General features: G+C 35.8%; 1 protein-coding gene and 2 long non-coding RNA genes across 3 annotated transcripts in view; 1 reads left to right on the top strand and 2 right to left on the bottom strand.

Moving 5' to 3' along the window:
- The window catches only part of LOC135205728 (uncharacterized), a 26,913-nt gene extending 12,624 nt beyond the window's left edge, over nucleotides 1–14,289 (top strand). The window contains exons 2-3 of the long non-coding RNA XR_010312582.1: nucleotides 650–815; nucleotides 13,733–14,289. This is a non-coding gene — a long non-coding RNA (uncharacterized LOC135205728). The remainder of the gene's footprint in view (nucleotides 1–649; nucleotides 816–13,732) is intronic.
- LOC135203285 (zinc finger protein 37-like) overlaps nucleotides 1–14,985 on the bottom strand; it is a 128,110-nt gene that overhangs the window by 19,755 nt on the left and 93,370 nt on the right. The window lies entirely within an intron of this gene.
- Nucleotides 5,139–12,789, bottom strand: LOC135205729 (uncharacterized). The gene is made up of 2 exons (XR_010312583.1): nucleotides 12,558–12,789; nucleotides 5,139–6,007 (listed from the first exon to the last, which is right to left on the bottom strand). It is a non-coding gene; the product is annotated as an uncharacterized LOC135205729 (long non-coding RNA).

The following is a 14,985-nucleotide window of genomic DNA, read 5'->3' as shown; positions in this document are numbered from 1 at the left end:
GTAATCTAACCCAAAACTTATTTTTATTAATATACTGTGCTAAACTATAAAGGATTCTTATCATAGTATGCGTTTTTTAAAAGCGTCGTTAACTCGGAGCGTTGGAAGCGTCAGCGTCGTAACCTCGGAACAAGCGTCGTAACCCAGGGCGGATTTTTCAATGAATATTTAAGAAAAAGCGTCGTAACCTCGGAACGTCGTAAGCCGGACCCGTCGTAACCCGGGGACCGCCTTTATATATATATATATATATAGATATATATATATATATATATATATATATATATATATATATATCTATATATATATATACGTATATATATATATACATATATAAATATATATATATATATATTTTTCTTTTCTTTTTTACTGAGGAATTTTCAATACAAAGTCTACTTGTGCATGATGCACAAATCCCATACATGTACCTGCCATTTCATTCGTAGTGGAAAGAGGTGATCCAGTGGTCTTGGTAGGTTGGTGCAAGTTCTTACGAGTTCTTTACAACTCCATCTTTGTGCCTAATCCAACTGCAACAGAACCATGGGGCTGGAGGAGGGGAATTGGAGTCAAGTAAAGGTGTATATTGAAATTTTTTTTATAAATAATGTATTTGTTTCATGACAAATCTCAATTTCTTTAACAGAGCCTGAAGAGACAAGGGAGCTCCTAGGTAAGGTGTCGAGAGACTTAAGAATGGGAATGAGGAAAGTTGTGAGAGAGCAAACAACAGGAGCCCTAGCTTTATGGTGGCTGTGGAAGACAAATCTCTGAAGCTATGAATCAGTCTGATGAAATGATTGGACCCACAGGTGAGAAGGACAATCTTACAAGCTTTTAACTTGTCAACCAGCTCCAACAACACAACATAAGCCCATTCCTGTTTTCTTGCCGTTAATGCTTGCATTGAGTATAGTTGATTTCAAGTTTTAAAGTATACATGACTGATTATCATTGACCACATATGTGTAGTACTTGTTTGGAGTGAGCTAAAATGACTATTCAGTCAACTTTTCCTCTTGGGTAATACTATTTGGCAACTCTTGTTAAAGAGCAAAACAAAGTGAAGTCAGTGTATCCTGGGGCCAGCAATGATATGGATGTTTGCCATTGCTTTCATCCGTGTGTCACAGTGAGTTCTCAGGATGTTTGCTTTTGCTTTCATCCATGTGTCACAGTGAGTTCTCAGAATGGATGGTCTACTTTTACACAGAGGGATAGGGGAAGTTCTTGATAATGATGATTATGGGGACATTGATGATTTTAGTGACTCTGCCAGGAGCAACCACAATTATCCAGTTCAGAATCAGTTAACTATAGAATTATACAATTGATGGGAATGATAATAATGACATTGCTTTGCTGGGCGATAGATCTATCAAAAGATATCTTAAGTATATGATATTTCTATATGATAAATTTTTTAGTTTATTGTGAAACTAAAAGATTAAGCCAAACAATTATTGGATGAAAATAAAAACCCTTGCCTCAAAATCACTTTTACTCAGGGGTTATATGATACAAACTTGAATGAAAAGGTGTTTGCAATCACTTTGAAGACTTAGAAAGAAGAAAAACTGCAGTAGGAAAAAATATTGACATTAACGGTACATTACTTACAAAATGAACTGCAAAATATTGAACCAAGTTTTGAATAAATTCTTTTTGCAGTGAATAATATTTTGTGCTCTAAATTATATAGTACCTATAATGTTTGAAACCGATTCAATGCTACCCTTGATTTCTTATAAAAATTAAGTAACTCACATAGTGGGGAGTATGCACTTCTACCTCAGTTACAGGTTTTCAAGTGACTGCCAGCTGAGAGTATCTTTTGAGAGCTTAGACCTCCTGTGCTTGGTGTTCCACAGGATAGTAGTTCTGGAACCTTCAGTTGATTTTAACCTTTATTATTACTATTGTTTTTTCAAATAAGATTTGTATTACTTTACAGTATATTATGCATTAGTAACTCTTTTATCAGATCATATTGTTCTCCAGATGGGAAATAGCATTTGCTGGCCTTAATAGAGATGTACATGATTCAGTCAGTTAAGGAGGAGACTGAACTCGAGAAACTAAGGCCCCATCCACACGGTCAAGCTTTGCTCAATTTGACATCAAAAGTGCAGATACAGCAGGAAAAGTTCTGACTTCCCCCACATCTTCCGTCACATCAAACACAGTTCGTCACCATGTGGACGGGATTTAAGACTTGGTTGATAGTCAGCATTGCACCATGCTACTTTGCCTTGCATTTGACTCAAATCTTTCATTCTCACAGTGCTTGAGAAATATATAATCCAATGCTTCCAGAAAATTTGGTGTTGTTCATAAGGAATCCTATGCCTATGGAGAAAATACTAGTGCTATTTGCATCAAATCTTTTATTTCAATATTACTGAAATGTTCTCCAGGTTTTTCATGGCAACAATATTTTCCAAAAAGGTAGTTTCCCTATTCCTTAAAATTGTAGATTAAAAAAAACTGTCAAAAAATAACCTCTTTGGCATTGGTTGTTATTGACCAAGTCTTTCTGGGACAGTACGTACTGTCTTCCAGTAATTAACAGCATCCTAACCTCAAAGATCACCTCTGTTGGCTAAGACTTAGGCAACTTTTTCAAGGACAGTGCAGTCATTTGACAGCTACATTCCTTCAAGTTGAGGAAGTTTCTTTTGACCTACATTTTGAATGAGTTATATTTAAACTGAAGTACAGCAATCACTCAGTCATCTACACTACATCCTTGAATGTACCTTTTTCGTTGTTGACATACCTAACTAATTAATGAAACTTAATGGAAAAAAATGTTAATGAAAGCATGCGAGGAGGATGGCTGTTTGTAGCAAATATTGGATTAATAAAATTGCTTTGCCCAGCCAGGCTAACTAGCTAAGCATTGTAGTACATAAACTTAGCAGGTCAATACGAATGTGTACCAGTTGGCTTCATGTTAATGAGGGGAAGGTAAGGGGAATGAAAGGAGTAATCAGGTGCATTTGATGTGGGTGATGATCAAATTTTTAAACTGAATTAGACTCAGTCCTGCAGCTCACTCTCTTATGCATGATTACCTTCCTGTGCTACTCTTAAGTGTGTTACTGATTCCGCATATTTTAAGTTTTCTCTGTGCAACTTTTCAATCATTGTTTTAGGATAAATTGTACACTACGTACAGTGCAGCATGTGCAGTTCGCTAATGTGATTTAACTGTACAATAATTTGTACATGTAATGTACATTGAAAACAGTATGCATAGAATGTGTGTATAACAGGCAAGTCTAGTGAACATGAGGTGCACTGGTATCGCACTGGTCAGTGTTTTTAAATTTTCTTGTTACACATGTAATATGACAAATTTTTAAATATGTATTTTTCATAACAAGACCTGAGGTTTTTATATAAGGGATTTACTTTCATCCCAAGCTGGAACCAGTCGTTTAATTTAAAATAAAGGGGATACTGGTAGTTGGCTACTGACGGAAGGGGAGGAATCCCCCCCATCCAGTTTTTAGGCATTCACTTTATCTTTTGGCCCAGGAAGCAGAATGAGGGGTGGCGAGAGGTGTTTATGCAAGGACCTTGGGTTTGTGTGTTTGGATATATACAAATTACTTTTTAAATTTGTCATTTGTTCCTCTGTGTATACAAACACTCAAGTCTTTACATATGGGAGACTTAGGTCGGTGGGAGGATTCTGAGCAAATCTCTGAACTGACTGGTAGTTAGTCTCACCTGGGGCCTCTTTCCTGGTCATGTAAGATCCAAGGAAGGTGACCCATGCCTCAGATCTGTTGAACATGTGTGATGTTCAACGGCTAGACTTCTGGGTCTTCGAATAAATGGAAGATAATGTCATTGATTCAAAGATAAGCTTAGATGAACCCATATGTTGAGGACAATAAAGCTCAAGATAGCCAACAGGTGCATTCACTGTCAGTCCCTCCCTCTCCCCTTGCTAGAGAGAGAGAGTAAGAGTTGCATCTATTATCCAAAGAGAGCCAGATTATAGACAGAATAGAACACCTGCATGCACGCCCATCTAGCATATGACAGTTTGTTAACCGTCCCTTAGAAAGGTATAAAAGAGAAGATAGAAGGCCAGTCCCACACCCACCCACCCCCTCTTTTGCAGCCATACACCTTAGGCAAGATGCTGCCTTTCCTCAAGAGCTGGGTGAACTACATGAATGTTGAGCAGCCACCACAGAACCCAAGGAAAGCTCTACGGGCGACGTCCCAAAGGTAAAGATGACGAAAAGAGCAAGGGAGGCAAAGGGACATTATCAAAGAAAGCTTCCCAGGACTTCTCATCCTTCAAAACAGGAATGAGAGGAGAGGATGGAGCGTAGAATGAAAAATTCCAAATTGAACAGCAGGCAGCAGAAGACACACGTCTGTCTCAGGCATGGCCAAAAAGTAAAGTGAATGCGTACAGACTGGATGGAGGGGATTCCTCCCCTTCCATCGGTAGCCAATGACTAGTATCCCCCTGGTTTTAAGTTAAACAGCCGGCTCCAGCCAGTGCTGAAAGTAAATCCCCTATGTAAACACTGAGGGTTTGTATATGTATGTCTAGAACAAATATGTATATACATACTGTGTATATGTATATATGGTGTACAATTATATATACATCATCATTGGATGTTTTATGTTTTGATGACAGTAATAGAAATTTTTGTTGTTAATATATTTTGGGTAGGCTAGGCTACTGTGACAAAGTTCTTTAGTGATACACTTTGCTTGGTAGTGTCATATATTTTGTTGTCTTGTTTAATAGGTATACCTTTAGTATACATAAGACAAGAATTCTTTGATCTACACTATTTTTTAACTGAACGTATATTATCATAAGCTATTCTTGGTTGCAATAGGACTTTTGATGTAAGCTTAGAGGTAGTATACCTTAGGTTAACCTAGTTTGCACTATTGCTGCATGCATTATTGTATAAACTGTTTTGTTGTGAAAAACATTCCAAAAGATTTTACCTCTGTACCAAATAGAATTATTTCAGTAATCTCAGACAAGGCCTCCAGTGTCAGTGTATCAGTTACTATGAAAAATAACTCGTCTTGTTGAAGTGAATAATACTGATCATAATTAGGAGAATTAAAGGAAAGAAAAGATGTCCAGACTTTTACTTTATTCTGTTATCTAACAATACCAATAATGATTATCAATTCTTTGCCAATTTTGATCAAAATTGAAGGTAGTAAAATGAAAGATAGTTAGAAAAAATTGCATCTTAAATTAGTTTCATAAAGCTAACATCAATTTTTTTAAATCATTTTAAAACTAAAATCTGGTTACTAAAACTAGTTCTATAAAATATTTTAAATGAAAATCTATACCAATATTTTAAATGAAAATCTATACCAGTAAATGTAAAAATAAAACTGTCACCTTCAAATTATAACTGTCACCTTCAAATTATTTATAATTGTCACATTTTCAAGTAAAATTATGTTGAGAGTTTTAATCTCTTTTTCTAGCATTTATACAATAATTTATCTACAATCCACATCACACAGCTTCACAAAATACTTGAAAGGGACAAACTTAATTTGTATGAACAAGAATGTGCCTGTGCAGGCTACTCTTTCTGTTAAACCTGGCCAGGCAAAATGAGCATTGAAAAGGTCTTTCTCCTGTGTGCCTGACAAGATGACACTTCAGATGACATTTCTGAGAGAAGCGAGACGGGCACAGGGGACACGCAAATGGCTTTTCTCCTGTATGACTTCTCAAGTGAACTTTTACACCATACTCTGTGTGGCTGACATAAGAGCAAAGTTTGCACTTAAAATTTTTCTTGCCCTTATGCTCTCGAACTTCAATAAAACTGCCGTTATGAGTAGATAAGTGTACCATCAGTTCGTCATCCGAGGAGGCTACATAATGGCAAAATGAACACTTCCACATTTCATAAGCACTACTTGGCCCTCTTGAATTTCTCTGTTTGGATGCTCTCCTTTTCTTTAAGCTGAACTGGTCCTTCTGCAATGGGATATTATACTCAATTAATGAGCAAAATGTGTTTGGGAACAACAGTATAATTTTGTGTAAAAATTAATCTGGTTTTGACACACAAAACCACCAGTTTCATTCAAGAAGAATCCTTTGAAATCAATTCTCAAATACTTTGCAACATTAATTTCACCAACAATGATTCAACAGACTTCACAGGCAGAATCAGGTAATAAACAACTTGCTTACTTAATTTAATAAATTAAAATACATGTATAAAGCTGTGGAGCTGAACTTATGAGGTTCCCCTAAAAAGGCTTAAAATAGAAACCTTAAAAAGGCTTAAAATATAAGTAGTATACTGACGTGACCTCAACTATGACACCTGCTTAGGTGGGATATATCCCCCCCAAAAAAGGGATTTTGACGTATACCCTGACCTAACCTAACCTAGGATACAATAACCTGACCACCCAACCAGTGACTGTCATGAATGTCCCTGGTCAACATACCTTGCTTTCATCCTCACTGTTTACTCTTGAAGGCACAAACTGTCTCTAAGCTAACATCAAGCAATCTCTAAGCATAAACTTTGTAAATATATGCCAACAAAAAGCCCTTATTCTTTTTCTTGGGGAACATCCTATTGGCCAAATGTCAAAAAATGTGGTGGGGCAAAGGAGCATTTGGATATCTTTGTTTATATCTCTCTGTTATTCTAGCAGATCACACATGAAAGTATTGAGAGTCTGGTGGATATAAGGCAATTGTGATCATAAATATAACCAGGCATTATGAATAAACAAATGAGAAATAATAATGGTTCCATATCTCCCATTTGTGTTTTTTCAGTTTAAAAAAAAAAAAATGGAAAATAAATATTAAATTAGAGTTACTCTGCAAAAATTTCTTATTTACCTAACTTTCCAAGAGCAATGATGGTGCAGGTGATTCCCAGTTACATATAGTACTTAGTTACTTTGGTAGCCTGTGAAAGAGAATTTTTCTCATAGCAAAACCTCCATTTTAAAATTATATTCAATAAGAATTATTACTTCAATGCAAATGAAATAGTCGCACTAGCCTACACTCTGAAATGCTTTGTACACAAGTAAGTCTGCAGTGCACATCAAATGTGTTGTATGTTATTAAATATACAGGTTATGTACATTTATCAGGAACATTGTACCAACTGCGGCTGAGAATAGCACCACTGTGTGTAATAAAAATCCACAATTATATACTAGTAAACTATATTATACCATGTTTACTTAACATAGTATAATATAGTTTACTATATAATTACAGATTTTTATTATGGATTTTTTTCAAGAGATTGCAAATTTCTTAGCTAACAGCACCATTACCTGTCAGTTCAAGATCATATTACTTGGAATAATCAACACACTAAGGTGATTTATCTTTCTAAGTGCCTTGGCTGGATTAGTAAATCTTGGATGCACCAGCATTCCTGTGATTCTCTCTCAATTTGTCTAGTTGTAGCAAAATGTGTAATTAAACCTGAGGACAACCCATAAAATTGTTCCTCTTTCCATGCCAAACTCCCAGTGTGCACACAAAATATCCTAACCTTTCTGACATGCTTCATCAAAACAAAATGTTATTACTTAAACAGAAAGTGCCAGTTCTTAGTGCACTTAAGGTTTTAGCTATATTTAGACATCAGGACCGAGGCAGCATTTATCTTTGAGAGTCTATAATGTCCTCTATTTTGCAAGCCTTAAACTTTTGTGTTTTGGAGTATTTAACATGATCTGACTCATCTGAGCAAAAACTGCCATTTAATTTGTCATTCAGCATTTGAATAGTACTCATTTCCAGAAATGGCTGATCTGGTCAAATTACTGTTCATATACCACTTCCGTGACTTCACCTACATTTCTATTTCCTATAATAACTACATGAGTAAGGCATATTTTATTATCTAAAACTAGACAACTATCAACTAATATCTAATGAACCACAAATGATAGCGTTTATGACAACTTTAAAGTGTTTCTATTATAAACTACAGGTTCTATTACAAATATTTTCTATATGAAAATGTAGAAAAGATTAATCAATTTAAAGATCAAAGCCGCATATTACCCCAGAAGATTAAAACCAAAGATACAGTACAGTAAACATGGACCTTTTATTTTCACCCCTATTAATTTTTTATGGTAGTACTCAAATGTAAATCATGAGTTGAGAACATTTTTTAAAATCATATTTTTCTATTGTTCTTTATAAAACAACAGATACAGGAAAAACACCAAAATATTTTAGACAAATGGCATTCTTCATCATATAAACCAGAGCCTTTAATATAAGAATATTCCTCAGTACAAGCTGGACTATGTGAAGTGGCTGAAATGGGATTGTGATGAAAGGCTCTGGTTTGTAAATCTAGAGGAAATACAAATTACTATAAAAATTTGTGATTTACTCCTATGGGAACACAAACCATCACCTCTCATGTAGAAGACTCATTCCTTAGGTGGGAGGATAGTTCCTCAGCTCTAAAAATTCCAGGTTCCTCCTAGACACAGTCATGAACAGGGAAGCAATAACTTTTAACCTCCTACACAATCTGACATCAGGATGCAAGACTGAAGGAGGCCTTGCGCCAGTGCAATGTAGTCGCTTAGGAACATCAAGAGAAAACTAGTTTTGCCCTACAGATGGGAAACAAAAGTTGGAAAGCAGCTGGTATCTTGGTCCATCACTAATTGATGGATTCAGATGATAGCTTTTAACCCCCTCCCACATGTTAAAAGGGTCACATCTTATGAGCCAAAGCACAGGATAGGATATTCAACTGTGAAGTCTACTGGCATTGTGTCCCGTCTAGCACACACTTGGCCTCAATGAAGCATAGCAGAACAAAGAAGATAGGAGGATATCCAGTTAGTAACCCATTCATTATGCCATTAGTACCCGAAGCTTTTTTTTTTTCCAGAGGAGCATGGACACAATGCAACCTGTTGAACAGCCACCAAGGACTTGTGGATTATGTCCCAGAGGTAAAAATGAGGTAAAGGTAGTCTCCTCATAACTCAGTTGGGCAGCTGCATTGCCAACTGTTGTTAGTAATCAACACTGAGGAGTGACCATCACACAATCTCAATGTTGCAAGTATCCACACTGCAAACATTCCCAAGATGTTGCTGTGCAGATGAAAACAATTCTCTTACCCAACAATTTTTGATACAACTGATAACACAAGCACCTCCAGAAGTGAAGAATTCAAAACGAACTCCCACTAGGAGGTCCCAATATTCCAGCCACAATGCAGTCTTCCCTTAATCTTGGCTCAAGATCTTGAAGTGAGAGGAAGGGTTGCTTGAGGCCAACCAATGCTGCTCCAGTGGCGACTGAAGTGAGAATTGGGAGGAGTCAGGAGAGATGCACAAGCTTCTCCAATTACAACAGATAACAGAGGACAACTTACCAAGGCCCAGTTGGTTGTTTCTGTCACAACAGGTACTGTACTGTCATCTTTTTGAGCATGCAGAGACAGGGGCTGCTACTTCCCCTTGCCTACCTTACAGGCAGGAGCTGAAAAGGCTGGGCAGATGCCTGACTCGTTTGCAGGAAGAAGAAACCTGAGCTTTTTCTGGTTTCAAGGAGGTATTAAAAGTGGATCAAATCTCATCAATAAAGTTAATTTTGGGTATGCTACATATGACTTGCCTTTAAATAACAATAAAAAAGGATTAGAGAATTTTGAACTTTGTCAGTCAGAGTGCAGAAAAAAACTTCACTCGACCACAACTGAAGAAGCAGTGCTGGCTTACACATCTACCTCCAATTAACCACCTTGTTTCCAAATTTCAATGATTTCCAGCTTGTGATGAAGACTACTACATAAAAAGGTGATAGCATTGTATTTTTGTGGAAACAAATACCAAGTAACTTCACATGAATTTTTCTTACTGCACTCAACATATTTTAAGGGCATATCAAAGCCACTGTGTATACTGAAACTCAAACCTTATACAATGTTTTGTACTTGAAATAACCCCTTTTAATAATTTTCTCTTTTCTGAATTACAGTTAACAACTAGAGTATATAAATACTGTCAGTTTGGCCACTTGCCTATTCTGCCTTTGCACAATCATAGCAGGAAGAGACTCAAAGGTTACACTGTAATTTGAAGACAGACATATTTTGTCTCCAGTTCATTGAAAAAAGAACAAAGAAACACTTAGTATGAAATACTAAAAAAATAACCATATCATTGCAGTAGACATTGTCAATTCATGAATTGTCATTGCCTTTTCAAAACTTCGGCAAAAGGAAAACAGGAAATAGAGCTGTTTTGAACAGTTCTAACCTTTGAAATATACTGAAGTCAAACCATGTTCACAAAATTATTTGCATATTTTTGTTAATATTAAGAATGATTCTAGATATCTTTTATAACAATAACTGACAATCACACTTTTGATATGCCTCTTTAGGTGTAAGAGACAGCAGTTTTCACCAATTGTCAAACAACTTTAGGTGACATTGTGAATCTTCGAGTGAATTATAAATAATGATAATGTTGCTTTAAAGTGAAGAGTGTAATTGTATTCAAGTGTTGGAATTGACTGAATAACTTGAGATATATCTAGTGAGTGTGTGAGCTATTGCTGGGTTAGGGGTTCATGTTAAAAGCTTATAGAAGTGGGAGCTCTGGTGTGGGTGTGTGTGTGTGTTTTCTCAACCACTTGATATAACGCCCTCAGTCCCATTAAGCTCATTCCAAAGGATAATTAGGAGCCACAAAAATACCTTTTAGAGTACAGGCAGTCCCTGGGTTACGACATACAAGAGGTTAAGGTGCTTCTCAATTATATTCATCAGACATTATTTCCAGGGTTACGACGCCTACAACGCTCATCTGGCAGATGAAATATGACACCAAAAATGCAAAATAATAAATATTTGAAGGTTTTTTTGATTAAAAATGCAGTAAGAATGCAGTTTACATAGTTTTCAATGCACCCAAAGATTTAAAAGTAAGGTTTTCTTAGGATTTTTTACAGTTCCAGCTTACGACAATTTTCGGCTTACAATGCGTCTCAAGAACGGAACCCCCGTCATAACCCGGGGACTGCCTGTATACATATGTATCAGCAATTCTTCTATATCTCCCCATATTTGAAAGACACCAAGTTTGAATCCAAATCACTCACACACTACAGCAGTGCACAAAAATTAAATGAATTAGCTGCCTAATTTCAACTAATATATGTAGCTGAGTGCCAAACATTTCCATTTTCAGCAAAATGTTTAGTGTGCATTCAGTTATACAGTACATATGGGATGTTATGTTAACATGCCCAGTGTTGGTGAGCAAATAACCAATATTCTCAATATTCTGTACCATAGCCTCTCATAGGATGGGTTTGTTTTTTCAATATGGAATACATGTACAGTCACAAGAAAATGCTATTTAAAAGATTGAACACCTATAAATTACATAAAGGATTAAACAAACACTTTTCCAGGGTTTCTCAAGGATTTGTAAATATTGTTTTTGCATTCATGTGTCTGCGAAAAACTCACGTTGTGTTAATTTCTTAAGTAACGATGAAAAATTCACACTATTGTATATTTGCGCAACTCGAATCCCGTAAGCCACTTTAATTATTTTTGTTTTCCTGATGTAATTTTAGGTATAATTTTCAGTTATCAAAATGTCTGCAGAAACTATGAATGTGAAATAACAACCAAATCTATCACCCTCATGTACAGAAAAAAAAGATTTTTCATATTAAAGACTTTCAGCATTAATACTGTATTCATATTTTGTATATGTTAAAACTGATGTCAATATTGTCCATATCAAAAACAGGAGTAATTGAAAAGAAATTTTTAAGAAATTTACGCAATAAGTAAATCTGAGGTCTACTTTTCCAACTAAATAATCTGTTTAGAATTACAATCTGAATAAAATAAATTCTTTGTATATTTTGGGGATTGTAAAATCCTGGTACTGAAAGATTCAAGACCAAAGCACTGTTGAGGTTCCTGATATGAAAAGTTTTTAAATCAATTTGTATTTTTCATAGCTAACAAACCTGAGGTCTTAACAATAGGATATTTTCCAAGCGCAGCTGGTAACCAGTTAACACAATGAGAAATTGTAAACAATATGACATTTTCCAAGCACAGCTGGTACCCGGTTAACACAATCAGAGATTATAAGCAAAGAATCTGCGAGATCTGGCAACGCCTGCACATACGAGGTGAAAGCTGGTCGGCGACCTTGCACGACCTCGTGACGTTCATTCTTTTCCTAACCGCCTTAGAGAGTAGACGCTTCACTTTGCTCTTCTTCCAAGCCAGTTGTGTTTTGCCCATGTTCTGTTCTTTTCAGTGTGTTGTGTGTGGGATTTTTATTGTCTTGTATATATTGCTAGGAGGAGGATTTATTCTTGGGTACAAAAATATTCAAGTACGGTACAGTTACAGGTTGGACATTTAAGTGGTAAGAGATATGAGAAAATTCATTAAAAAAAATAACTGACAGTAAGGAACTGAGAGTCAAAGGTCCATTTCAAAGTTGCTTCATGCACTACTTACAGCATGATGTGCAAGGCAGACAGTAGGCAGTGTCCCCTTACAAGGTGTCTGTTACCCAAGACTTCAGCACTAATGTCTATTCTATCTACATTACTCTGACTTTTCATCATTCTTTTGGTCTCCATTTTCTGTGCTGGGTGGGATTTGTTCATATATATATATAGATAGTAATCCACTAATTAAGACTAGACTACTACTGAACTTAAGAATGAAAACATGCAGTAATGTTATGTATTACAGTACTCTGGATGAACTATCATGTGCCTCTTCAAATTACTCTTGAACGAAGTGGTATACGGACACTGAGAACACGAGTAGGGTTTTTCTCCCGTGTGCACTCGCATGTGAATATTTAGGTTCCCCTTTAGTGCCGTGCGATATGAACATATGTTGCAACAAAATAAGTTGGTTCCTTTAGCATTTGTTTCTGCATGTCTCACAGACTCTGTCTTTCTGTAATAGGGGAACAGCTGGTAAGGATACTGGAACGTCTTGCCTCCAACTTGCGTCTCACTCTCAGGTGCTCCTGCTGTATCAGTCCTCTTAGGGTCATTTATCACACCCATCTGGAATGGATGGTTCATTTACTCACAAGTTTGAGGACCTTCAGTAAGACTTTCCAAGTCACTCAAAATCACACCACTACTACTATGCTCACTTTTCAAACCAAATTACTGATTTAATATCCTTTCAAAATAGGGACAGCGTAATAATAAATACTTAAAACTCCCAACTTAATTGGAAAAACAGAAACTAACCTTTACTGCCTTTATAAACTCGATAGAGCATAAACAGCAACAGCATATCATTTCAATAATATTAAAAGCTCTTTATATATCAACAAAATTACTGTAATACAGAACTAATAATGTTGATACTTGTTGACAGGTAAGCTGTCCTTATGTGAAGTATTATTTTTTACATTACATAAAATACCTACTAAAAACTTTATACTTAGGATAAATATGGCTGCTTACAAACAATACTAAAATGAAAAACTTGCACAATTATTAACAGTTACAAATAATTTAAGCTAATTCTTTAAATTAACTTGTCATTTGCCAGGTAGAAAACCATGATATTCAGACGCCTTCATTATTTATAACCTTATTTACGAAATAGTGTAATTGAGGCATGATGATGAGTGAACAATAATTAACACAATTCTCTTTCAGAGGTGGAATGGGATCAATATCCAGGCGACTTGGTGACCACACTGTAAAAGCACTGCATAGCTGGCAGATTTCCAGCCTTCTTGTGTTGTTTCACAAATTATATGTATGTTACACTAAGAAATAATTCCTTAATGCCTTTAGAACACACTGTACATTGTTTTGTATTTATTTCCACAATTCTGAACTCTCCACATAATTTGTTAAATTTGATTTTATTGAGATGATATGTGATCATCTGGAACCCTGTTACAGTAAAATGGCTTTTATAAGTACGTTCGAGATGTAGCGAGTTTTTCACCCATAAGTATTCTGGGATGTTGACTTGCTCATAATAAAATTTCTATTAATTCTTGAGTACAGTAATGACTTTTTAATTACCTATTCTCTAGGCTTACTTTATTACAATAATGGAGAAAGAGCAATTAATGATGTACATAAAAGGGATGAATGCATTTAAATTTCCCTAAATTTGTCTTTTAAACCTGATGGCTTTGAATATACATATATGTCAAGATTTTTATTGTATTACTATACTGCAATTCCTATATAGTTTAAGCAATGTTATAATTTACTGATATAAATTACAACATTAAAACAGCAGAATTACTGTTTTCAGTGACTGAAAAGAGAAGCATTCAAATTAATTGTTCAAACAAGGTTAAAGGAATAGTTGTTCTTGTTCATCATCATTATTATATAATATATAAATATGTATACATATATTTACTGCATACATATATATACTAATATTTCAGGAAGGTGCCATACATAATCGCACTAAGAATGAATGACCATAAAATAAAACGGTGATATAATTCCTAAAATAGGAATTATCGAGGCTCTACACATTGGAAAGAAGAGGTCTAACTTTAACATCAAAAAGTTAACTTTCTCCTCCCGACAGTGGCACGTAGAATGCCACACCCACCGGTATTCCAGAGCCGAGCAAGCAGACCAACGAGGAGCTGCAAGTACCACCCACCGTCCACATACAGAGATGAGTGCAACCCTCAGCATCTGGGAGAAGGCTTCACTCAGTGGCACTAAACTAACAGCCAATCAATTCAGCTCCCCTCCCACCAATTATCTAGAGCAGTGTTGTCCAAACTGGGGTCCGCGTACCCCTGGGGGTACGCAACATAGATCATAAGGGTACGTGAACAAACAAACAACACACACAACAGAAACATCCCATCAGTGAACATCAGCCTCACATCTCACATTAAGTTGTGTAAGTAATTTTCAAGCATTTT

The sequence above is a fragment of the Macrobrachium nipponense genome, chromosome 24 (genome assembly GCF_015104395.2).
Source record: "Macrobrachium nipponense isolate FS-2020 chromosome 24, ASM1510439v2, whole genome shotgun sequence".
Lineage (NCBI taxonomy): Eukaryota > Metazoa > Arthropoda > Malacostraca > Decapoda > Palaemonidae > Macrobrachium > Macrobrachium nipponense.
This window is presented reverse-complemented; position numbering and strand designations above follow the sequence as displayed.